Source organism: Orcinus orca, chromosome 1, assembly GCF_937001465.1.
Source record: "Orcinus orca chromosome 1, mOrcOrc1.1, whole genome shotgun sequence".
Classification (NCBI taxonomy): Eukaryota; Metazoa; Chordata; class Mammalia; order Artiodactyla; family Delphinidae; genus Orcinus; species Orcinus orca.
The window spans coordinates 166,300,324-166,311,932 of record NC_064559.1 but is presented as its reverse complement, the minus strand read 5'-3'; the positions used below and the strand labels follow the sequence as shown (position 1 = coordinate 166,311,932).

Genomic DNA, 11,609 nt, shown 5'->3' with positions numbered 1-11,609 from the left:
ACCATCTGTGGTGAACTTGGCTTCCCTGATGGATACAGTTTTCTCAATAGGGCTGTTGTGTGTGGCTGCTAGTGGTCACTTGAGTTTTATTCTTTTCCTCCTACTTTAATCAGACTGGCTGAGAGTCTGTGGCCAGCTTAAGCCAAAGCCCTCCTACTCCCCGTGAGCCGTTTCTCCAGCCTGATGGGTGGTCCGTGCAGGTGTCTCACACATACTGATGGTCCCGGCCTCTGTGGTAAAGGAATGTTCCCAGGGCTGCCCCAGCTGGTAGAAGTACGGCCCCTTTTTCTAGAGGTTTTCCACCATACCCCCCTAACCCCAATTCTGATCTTCCTGCCATCTGGCTCCTTAGGGGTGATCAAGGCCAAAGAGAGATGCAAACGTGTGTCCTCTTTCCTCTTTGGGCCGTGCCTTAGTCTGCTAGGGCAGCCATAACAGAATGTCACAGACTGGATGGTTTAAAGCACAGAAATTTACTTGTCACAGTTTGGGAGGCTGGAAATCTAAGATCAAGGTATCATTCAAGGTATCAATTGTTTTGGTTTCTCCTGAGGACTCTGTCCTTGGCTTGCAGATGGCTGCCTTTTTGCTGTGTCCTCACGTGGTCTTTTCTCTGTCACACGCCCTCCTGGTGTCTCTTCCTCTTATGAGGACACCAGTCTAATCGGATTAGGGCCCCAACCTTATAGCCTTATTTAACCTTAATTACCTCCTTCAATGCTCTATCTCCCAAAAGAGTCATATTGAGGGTTAGGGCTTCAACATACGCATTTTGGGAGGACACAGTTCAGCCCATAACAGGCAATGATGGAAAGCATGAAGAAGCAGACACACAAACTCAGACACTTTAGGCAGAGAAATGCCTTCTTTCTCCCTCTTTCCCTGAGGAAAGATGATTCTAACTTTATCAAAGCCCACAGATCTCCCCCAGGGCCAACTTTCCACCCTCCTGTGGTCTAGAGGGTAAGGCATGGGCTTCAAGCCAGATAGTCCTAGCTCTGCATTTACATGAGATGCAGTCAGGTCAATTGCTTCCCTTCTCTGAGTCCCTATTTCCTCACTTGACTGGGTTGTTAATTAAATGACTTAAGGCATATGGAAGCTGTGAGCAAACTTCTACCCCTCTGAGGACATTTTGGGAAGAAACTTAGGAGGATCTCTTCCAACTGCCATTTTTCAGACAGTGTGTAATTCGTTGTTACTTCTTAATAATTTGCTTTTTTTCCAGACAGCCCACACCTCCTTCCCTACCAATAGGCGTACCTTATAACCGTAAGCCTAACTCTAGACACCTCGGCTTCTAGAGGCAGGTGTAACAGGTGTGTGGAAGGAAGTGGGCATGCTGACCTCGTGCTGGGTTCCCAGGGATGAATCAAGCAAGGTCCTCACCCCCAGGGAACCCCGGCATGGCTTTGGAAAATGGATGAGAAACCATGGCGATGTGGTGAGGACAGTGTGGTGAGGGAGGGAGTGCACATAGGATCCAGTTTGGGCATGGATGGTTTTTGAGACAGGAGGGCTAGAGTGTCTGGGGAGGCTTTCTACAGAAGGTGAGGCTCCCCCTTTTATTTTCAAGTGACAGTAGACTTTATTGGCCTGGGACTCGGACACACTGGGGACCCTCCTCCATGGTGAGCGGTGAGGGTTGAAGATATAATCTGATAGTCACTTGTGGTAGAATCTTGGGTCCTGACTATGCTAGATAGTGGTGAGCCAAGGGCAGGGCTGGCTGGTAGCTGAAAAGCCCAACTTTTCGGGCTGTTGAATCCACACAAGGATCTGCGGGGAGAGGCAGGGAGTCCAGGGCTGGATGCGGAGCTTGGGGATGTGTGGGGCATGGGGAGGGTGAATCAGAGAAGCAGTCGGCTGTTAGCATCTCCCATCTGCTTTTGCAAGGACAGGGCACCACCAGGCTAGGGGAACCCTGTCTGGGTGGGCTGAAAGTGGCCGTGCATGGCGTGGGGCTGTGACTGTGGCTGAGATAGGTACTGCACTGCCCGAAAGGCTTAACATCGTGCTCTGAACTGCTGAGTAGGACTACAGGTTAGCTGCTCGGGTCCATGCTGAGGTGGAGGCTGAACGGTCCCATAAGCACAACCTGGGCTGCCTTGGAATTGTCCATGCTCTGGGCTCCCTTTGGAAGCAGCGGCTGAGCCCATGTAGTGCTGGGTCATAAGCATCTGGGGCCCAAACATCAGTTTGGCTCTGTCAGCTGTCATGAGGTGATTGTGTCCTCCAGCTGTCCCCCACTTGCTGAGGTTGTGAGTTCCTGGGTGACAGTCAGGCTCTGCTGGTGCACAGCTGATGTCAGAGTGGTCAGGTCATTCTGCTCCTTTTGCCTTTGTTTTTCTTCTTCATGTAGAATGTTCTTGAGCTGCAGGAAAACAGTGCTTTTCTTCCTGTTGGGCCAAAAGCTTCTCCTGAAATGTCAAGATTTGTCTCTTGGTCTCTTCCCATGACATTCTCTCTTCCATCTCCTTCTCCCTTCTCTCCTGTTCTTCTTTATCTTCTGTTGCATCATCTTGTCCACCTCTTCTTCCTCTTGCTGCTTGTGCCCCTGCACAAGGGGCACAATGGGCTGGTGCAATGCCCTGGCCATGACATTGGAAAGCTTGGGGTGCTCCAGGAGCATGGGCAGGGTGCTGCCTGGGGTGTTTGGGCAGTGGGCACCCGGCTTGGTCACTGATCACCAGACTTAGGATGGGCCCACCTTGTTTTTGCTTCCTCTGCAGCCTCCCTGGGGTTTTCTTTTTTTCCCCCACTCCCCAGAGGTATGGGAAACTGATCAGAATGAGTGGAGGACAGGACATTCCAGCAGACAGAATTACAGGAAAGTAAGAAACTTGCCCTTGAGTCGGAAGCAGAAGTGATGCTCTCAGACTTCCAGGAGGTTAGGGAAGATGTCTTGGGGTTAAATAAAGAGGACTCACGGGGACTGCGTTGAAGGAGGTGAGTGTGATGAAATGCCCCTGATGTGCATGGGAGTGAAATGCCTATGGGTGTGCATGTAAGCCAAGCACAACTTCTGGGGGCCTGGGTAGGATAATCTGGGGGTATGACAAGCTGGTGGGGGTCCCCCTGGGATCAGTCTGGACATCCTTACGCAGTGGCTCCCGAGCTGCTATGCCCATTGTTCCCCTGGGCTGTTCTGGAGGCCAAATCTGTTGTAGATGTTATTGACTGCCATGTTTGTTGTGTCAGAGCCAGGGCCTGAGTGGAGTAGACCTCCTCTCCTCATTACCTCACTTGAGCAAGCACCATCATTAATGTTTGCTTTTCTTAAGAAATGTACTTATTTCTAGTTATATAAGCAATAGGTTCATCCTAGAAAATTGGGAACATACAGAAACATATACAAAGAAGGGAGTTAAAAACAATGTCCTGATATCAAAGAGATCTGATGTCAGAGTTTGCAGAGACACTTAACATTTTGGTGTAACTTCTTCCAATGCATTTTTTTTTCTTTGTACGTGTACATTTACGTGTACGTGCATAGAAATATAAATGTTCGTGTGTTTAAGTCATACAACCTGCTTTACATCAAGCTGGCATTAAAAAATGGGGTGGTATTAGTAGTCATAACTTGTATTTTACTGGCTCCCCCAAACCCTCTTTTGCAAAGGTCTCCTGAATTATTTCTGGGAAGTTCTACAGAATTTCTCATATGAACTCAGGAACTACTCCTCTGTTTTCTTTACTTTCAGAATTGTGGTCCTTACAAAGATATTCACTCTGGAGGTCTCCAGGCCTCTGACTCTGCCTCGCTTTTGCTGCCAGGGCCCACCTTCAAAGCCTTTTCTAATGGGCACTCTTATGAGTCTTATAGCTGCCATGTACTTTGGCCCCTCCTGGTGCCCTGGAGCCATCCTCCAGGAACAGAGCACAGCTGAGCTCTCTGGAGCCTGTAGGAAACCAAAGCTAAGCTGAGATCCCTATAGAAGTGGGAATCTCTGACCCTTTTGGCTTATACTTTGGGGGTGCAAACAGCCCTGCTTTAGGTCCTATGTAGCAACGTCTGCCAGAGCTTTTTATTGAAAATGGTTGTGATAAATAGGCTTGAAAGATGGCCACCATCAACTCCTTCCCTCCCTGCAAGCACCTGCTGCTCCTCACATCAAGAAGTGAAATCTAGTCCCCAACCCTTTGAATCTGGTCTGGTCCTCGTGACTTACTACCAACAGGATGAGTCCAAAAGCATGTTCTGGGACTTCTGGGACTAGGTGATAACAAGGCTTGACACTACCTGAGTCTCTTGGAATGCTCATTCTTGGGTTACTTCTTTCCAGAACCCACCACCATATGATGAGAAGCCATATAGAGGGTCCACATGTAGGTGCTCCAGTTGACAGCCCCATCTGAGGGCACAGTCTGCACCAACCGCCAGGCATGTGAGTGCGCCATCTTGGATTCCCAAGGAGTCCAGCCTTCAGGTGACTCTAGCTAAACCCACCATTTGACCACAACCACATAGGAGACCCTGAGGGAAAACTGTCCAGTTAGCTCAAGGAACCATGAAGGAAAATGATAAATTGCTGTTTTAAGTCACTAAATTTCAGGGTAGTTTGCTACACCGTCACATAAGGTAAACAGCAGATTTTAGCTTCTCTCTTAGCTCAGATATATTCTGAGTTCCCCAGGAACTGCGTGACAGACACCCTGACTTCCCCAGAACAGCCCCCGCCCAGCCTATGTATGAGGCTTTGTGTCTTGGTTAAACATGTCTGCCCAGCCCTTCCCTCCTGATGCTGACTACGCTCCCAGGACAATCCCGCTGGACTCATCCCATCATTCCACCTGCCATTTCCAGAAGTGCCTCAATCCCAGGGGTATAATATTGCTTAAGCTCTAGCTGGGAACTCTGTACACAGATGAGGAGTTTACTGTATATACAGTTGTATTTATTAAATTCTTTTTGCACTTAGTGTTGTATTGTGGTAACTTTCTAATGTCATTAAAAATTCTGCAGGATTAATATTCTGAATTTATATCATTAGTCATTCACCTGTTTTTGGAAAATTGCCCCTACCTCTTTTTTGCTTACATTGTAAAAAAGGCTGAGATGAATATCTTTGTCCATAAATCTTTACTCAGGTTCTCATCTTAAGGAAATAATTGAGTACTCAGCAGAGGGTATGACTTTTTAAAAATGATGCATAATGTCAAACCATTTTTCAGAAAGAGTGTACCAAGTTACCCACCGCCAGTCAATTTGATAGGCAGAAATGAGAATAATAATGAGAATAATATCAACTGAAAGATTTTTTTTACTCTTCCACATTTCTGCTGTAATTTTTCTTCTTCTTTAGCCATTATTAATTATCTACTATGTGCCAAGAAATCAGCTTGACCCAAGGAAGTGAAGAATTTGGTATATAACCCTGAGAGTGGACCATGTGGCTTGAGGAACAGAGTTGGTACCATGAGGTAAGGAGAGCACCTGTCCTGAACCCAGTTTGGACTTGTTCTTAGTCACCCTGGTGGATCCTCAATACACTGGAGAGGGTGCTATGTGGCAGTTCGGAAAGACAATGACTTTGGCATCAGATATGTCTTCTTCAAATGTGGGCTCTGACACTTACCAGTTATGTGACCTTGGACAAGTTATTTAAATCTCTTTAGCCTTAAATTCCTCAAGTGTAAAATGATAAAAAAATGTGGTGTCCCTCTAAGTCTGTTGCTGGGATGAAAAGAATTAATAAAAAGATAATAAACGTAAGCATCTTACATTGGTATCCATTCAGTAATCATCAAAGCCTGTTCTACCTCATTATCTCTCAGCCTCTCTCTCTCCCTCCCTGTTATTGCTCCTGCCCAGCTTCACTCCCCTCATATCGTTTCTCAGCTCTTTTACAGTCACCGCCCCATAACTAGTCCCCCAGCTCAATGTCTTGTCCCTCCAATCTGTTTGCCACACCACCTGTGACTGTTTTTCTAGAATTAAATCTAATCATGTTCCTACCTTACTTGAAATCCTTCAAGAGTTCCTTAATGTGATTGGGACCCGGCTCTTCCTAGCATTCCAGCCTCATCTCTTAACCTCTCCGCCTCATCACAGCCCGTAGCCTGGACCCACAGGGCTGCCTAGAGTCCCTGACACAGCCCTGTCTTCCCAGACCCTGGCACCTGTGAACATGCTGTTTCTTTATTTTGGACCCTTTCCTTCTTCTCCTGTCCAGGTAGTTATCTCCTACTCATCCCTTAGAAATTAGCTGAGGTGAGACTTTGCCTTCCCTGACCCTTCAAGCCCGTCAGGTGGTCCCTCCTCAGGCTTCCCCATCATGGCACAAAGACAAGGAAGCACACAGTCCCCTCCCCCACCTTCCTTGTGGGCAGGAATGGCATCTTCATTCCTACATTCCTATTCAGAGCCTAGAACAGGGTTTCTCAACGTCTACAAACTGACTATGACTGGCTGCATAGCTTGTCTAACCTAGTGCAAAATGAAAATACAGAGCCCCTAGGTTCAAAATTTGCCAAGAATTCCAACGGCAATGGCAGAGTATTAAGCCGAGTGCGGGCCCTTCTGAGAGCCGAGCCCTATTGATGGCACATATTGCTTGCCCAAGAAGCCACACTTACTATTGACATCTGGGGTCAGACAGTTGCTGTGGGGAGTTGTCCTGTGCACCGTAAATGTTTAGCAGCATCCTTGGCTTCTACCCATTAGATGCCAGTAGCACTTCCCCAGCTGGGGAGAGCTGGGGGAACAACCGATAATGTTTCCAGATATTGCCAAATGCCTCCTGGGGGGGACAGAATCACCCCTGGTTAGGAAGCAATGGCCTAGAAGATCGTAGCCACTCAAGGCAGGTTCCTGTGCTCTGGAAGAGGTTAGGGCAAAAGTACTGCTGGGAACCAAACCAGCCTGAAGAAGGCTTCCTGCAGATGGGGTGTCTCAGGGAGAGTCTCAAAGGATAAGTAGGAGTTGGATAAAACCTGCTACCTGGTCGAGTAAGCTGACTTAGCAAGAACGCTGAGGGGTACTGGGTGGGGGGTGGTGCAGGAGCATCTAATAAGGCAAGGAAGCCTTGCAAACCTTCAAATGAGTCACAGATCTGGTGGTTTCACATGAGTGGGCTGTGAGATTTATAATGAGAAAAGAACTTTGAAGTTCTTCCCTTGGAGTTTTTTTGGGGAGCCAAGAGCAAGGGAAGCCTTGAGGATCTCAGAGAACTGTAGGCCATAAAACCCTCGCTAGGCTTCCTTAAAAACAGGGGTCAGCCAACTGCCACCCTCATTGCTTGCAACTGAGAACCATTGCTGATAGGCCTAATGGCTTGCACGTGTCCCTGCCTTGGCCAATGGAGCTGGTCCTGTGGCCTGTCTCCTCATCGCCCTCAGATTATCCCACCCCGTGGGCTCCTGGGAATGCTGTAAACAGGTCACCTCACTGGTGTTGCTGGGGAGAGGGTGGTGGGATGGAATGCTATGGCTTTGGGGGTACAGAACCTAGGTGGTGAAGGCAGTTCTTATGTCTTGGGGTGAACAGTGGGAAATAATACATCAGGTCAGATGTTCAGGAATACAGTGAGTCTGGACCTGGTTGGATGAAAGGACTCACATCTTCTATTGGTTAAGACCATCTAGTGGAACCTTGATGCTGGTCAATAACCTCTGGTTCCCATAAAAACTGCTGTGTGGGGAAGGTGTTCTCCCAAGACGAAGGAAAGCATAGGTCAGATGAGATTCTAGGCGTTGCAGATCATGGAACCCTTCACTGAGTCAGGTCTTCTCCGAAGCATGCGTTCTTACTCACATAGTTGTGCCTGACTTCCAATCCTCTACGTTTTAAGCATGTGACTTGGAAAAGTTACTTAACTTCTCTGTGCAACAGTTTTCTCATCTGTAAAATGGACATAAGAGTAATCCAGACTTCATAGGGTTAAACTGATCACAAAGATCAACCGAAATCTTGTGTGCGTGTGAAGGCACGACCCTCTCCCCAAGGTGCTAGAACAGAATGCCAACTATAATATCCATGAAAAGTTTCTTGTGGTCACCTGTTTGGTCCAGGACCCTTTAAGTGAACCTAGCTCAGCCTCGTAAGCAGAAACACTCTCCTATCAGCAAGCGTTCTCGGTTGTAAGCAATGAAAATGAACTCTGGCACCCCCACGGGAGGGTGTTGGAGGCTCCAGAATCAGTAGACACTAGAGGATCGGCCTTGGAAGATAGACAGGGATCAAGGAACTCTTTGATTGTCCAGGAGACAAATAGCGGAAGGCAAGCATTCATCTTTTGGAAGACAGCCAGATGGTACCACCCATCAGTACCCTCACCACCAACGCTGGACAGCACAGCGACTGCGAGTGAAGCCTAAGCCTCATTCATCCAGGCAACTTTGCTGGGTGCTGCGAGCAGGAGAGAGTGAGGACTCCCCACAGCCACTGTGGCTTTCATCGTGAGTGTGGGCTGCTTCTTCCCATGGGCTTTCCTGTCACATAAGAAGACCCTTTGCTGGGTGGTTAATAAGAATTAACACATGACCCCCTATGTCCTACCTCTTTGGCTGCCCAACCTCCACTCAAAACGTATGCTTCTAACATACACACACATGTCCTTCTTACTACTGAGAATGTATTTAGCTTCTCCACAAAGGAACAAAAACAAAAGCCTTACTGGTTATTGCATCCAGACTGTGCTTCCAGTTCTTTCTGAAACTTATGGATTCAATTGTAAAGTCCACTGTTACTGTGTCCCACATATATAAGAGTGGGGAAAATGGGGAGGAAAGAAGAGGAAACTTCAGTAAAATATAGGAATACCTGACACTGCAAGGAAGGTAATACAGATAGAGGCTCTGGTCCTTGTGTCTGCATAACTGACGTTTGTAGCTTTTTTTTTTTCTACTATTTCATTCCAATGGTTTTTGCCTGCAGCCAGCCCTTCCCTGGTCACACTGGTGGGTAGCCCAAAGATTTAGTTTTGAGGGATATGAGCCCTTGGTTTCAGGCTGCAGAGTTTTCTACTAAACTTTGCTATTAGATACGGCAGAATCAGGGGGTCCCCAAGTTCCACTCTTACTACTCCTGTGTTCCTATCACTACAATCGTATTTTTCCTTGACAATCAGGGGCAAACACCCTGGCCAGTGTGTTGACTGTCCTTCTTTTCAGTCTATATTCTCAGTGGCATAAGGACACTGAAATGAACAGAGGGTCGTGGTAAATTCAGTTCAGAGTGACCATTGTCATGTCCTCTCATGGAAGCGTTCTTCCCTGAAGAATAACTTCCCCCAGATCACTGAGTCAGTAAGGCCCAAAGTTGTGGGAACGGGAAGCAAGCTTGTGAGCCAGTGTGAGGAGTGCAACCTTCTTCAGTCCCTGGGTCCTGGACACTTTATTCTAGCAGCAACATTACCATAAATTGTTCACTTGTTGAGAGTATTATCATTTTTACAGGATGGTGCCCCACCTTGTGAGGTGTTACTCTGCTGGTGTGGTGACCGATTCTTCACCTGACCAGGACACCATTCTGTGAGTACAGCAGCTCCTGGTAAAGCGCACATCCTAAAATAAATGAATCCTCTGGGTATAAAAACATTGCCTCACACTACTATATCTAAAATAGATAACTAATAAGGACCTACTGTATAGCACAGGGAACTCCACTCAATGTTCTCTAATGACCTATATGGGAAAATAATCTAAAAAAGAGTGGATATATGTATGTGTCTAACTGATTCACTGTGCTGTACAGCAGAAAGTAACACAACATTGTCAATCAACTATACTCCAATAAAAATTAAAATGCTTCCTGGGTAGATGTCCCTTCTCTACGGTCCCTGGGTGGAGCTATAAAAAACTGCAGTGCTTGTGAGTCAGTGCACTAATCAGAGGTACCTTCCCATGGAGCTATAGGGATGGGCTGGTGGAGGAGACGAATTATGGCAGGAGTGTGCCTTCTGGGAGTGGAAGCATTTACTGGTGCCTTAAGAACCTATTGTGGCCGGTCCCACGTACACCACTTTCATCTGATGATGGAAAGCTGCTGGCCATGCACTTTATGGGCGGTGGCTTATATAACACCCTGTTCACAGTGCGCAGCTAGGTCTGAGGGCTTATTTCCTGTCCCATTTTCAGTCATTTAGTCTCCAACAGGGCCTAATAACAGTACACACAATGCTTTTTAAGACGAGTGTGATTATTTGCTGAGCTGTGCCTGGATTTGTCGTTAGGCTTTTTACCCTGAGTCTTGTACTGAGGCTTGCTATAAGTGCCATAGAGCATTCCGACCTGGCACAGACACACTAAGTACTGTTGGATCTGCTGAGTCATGACAGGTAAGTCTAAGAACTGATTGCATTGCAGTCTGGACCAGGCAGAGAGGCTTCTCCTATTACGTATTCCACTCAAAGCTGGTAGTTTACCTCCCAGATGGGTGAAAGTGGTAACACAAATGGAGTGTATGTTGCCTCCAAAATTCAGAGGCCCACAAATTATTGTGCTTCTTTTTAAGTGGTAGGAAGTGCAAGGTACAAAAACTTAACATTCACTTTTGGGAGACTCTCATGACATGCCTTCAACCACTGGTATTCATGGAACTCACAGAAGTCAAGTCTCCCATTTTTGTGGGATTTCTCTCTCATCCCCTGGCTTGCTGTACTTTACCAAAACATCTACAGTACTTGCTATTTCCTATTTTTCTGGTCCTAATAAAATAATGCTAGTAATGTAGTGGAAAAAGAAAAGGGTGAATTCCACTGTGTAGAAATTACATATTAAAAAAATGCAGTGGACTAACATTTTGCCACCTGGATGGAAAGATGGTGAAGGTCTTTGTGGCTTAAATTGTGGCACAGACGAGGGGTTTTGATATTGTCTCGAGACAGACCAAGTCTACTGCTCTTCCTGCCAGGTGAAAGCAAACTTCTTGCATTTCCTGATACTCCTTATAGAAAAAAGTCGGTCACTGCATACCAAGTGTTGGATGGTAATGATTCTCTCCGGTACGGAGCAAGTCTAGAACAACAGGTATTTTTGAGATATCACCTAATTCTTTTTATTCAAAATCAGCATTGCCCTTCAACTGTCAATCACTGGTGATGATGCCATAAGCCTCTGGCGTCACCCACTCTGTGTTCCCTGGGCCCAATAGATGACCTTTTTCTTCCCCTTTTGAGTTTAAAGCCCACTCAGAGATGGATACAGCAATCACAATTTATTATTGATAAAGGTGATTGGGGAATGTGGCTTTCGATCTGAGGCCAAGTGGGTTTGCTTATATTTCACCTCTGAATTTTGACTCTCTCCCAGTCATTGGCACGGTGGAACCACCGTGGGCCTTATCCTAGGGCTACAACTTGCCACAGTAAACGTAAGGCACAGAGAAGCAAAAACTATGCACTCCTTTAGGCAAACTGGTTTAGAAAATGAGAAGGACAGAGCCTCGTTGGGCGTGTTGAATTCCTTCTCCTAGACTTACCAATTACATATCGTAGAAGGTGGCGACTTTTTCTCCTCCCCTGGAGAAAAATCAAGTGAGGGGTGGAAGAAGAGGCCAGCAGTGCTGCTCTAGTTGAAAGGCCTCCAGACAGAGACCTGGGTCTGGGGAGATGGAAGCTGTGCCCACATCCCTTCCTCTCACTGTGACTCTGCACAGCTGGCTCCAG

At 46.9% G+C, this 11,609-nt stretch overlaps 1 pseudogene; it reads right to left on the bottom strand.

The window, feature by feature from the left end:
• Window positions 1-1,208: 1,208 nt before the first annotated feature.
• Window positions 1,209-3,131, bottom strand: LOC101273383 (G protein pathway suppressor 2-like; annotated as a pseudogene).
• Window positions 3,132-11,609: the final 8,478 nt, after the last annotated feature.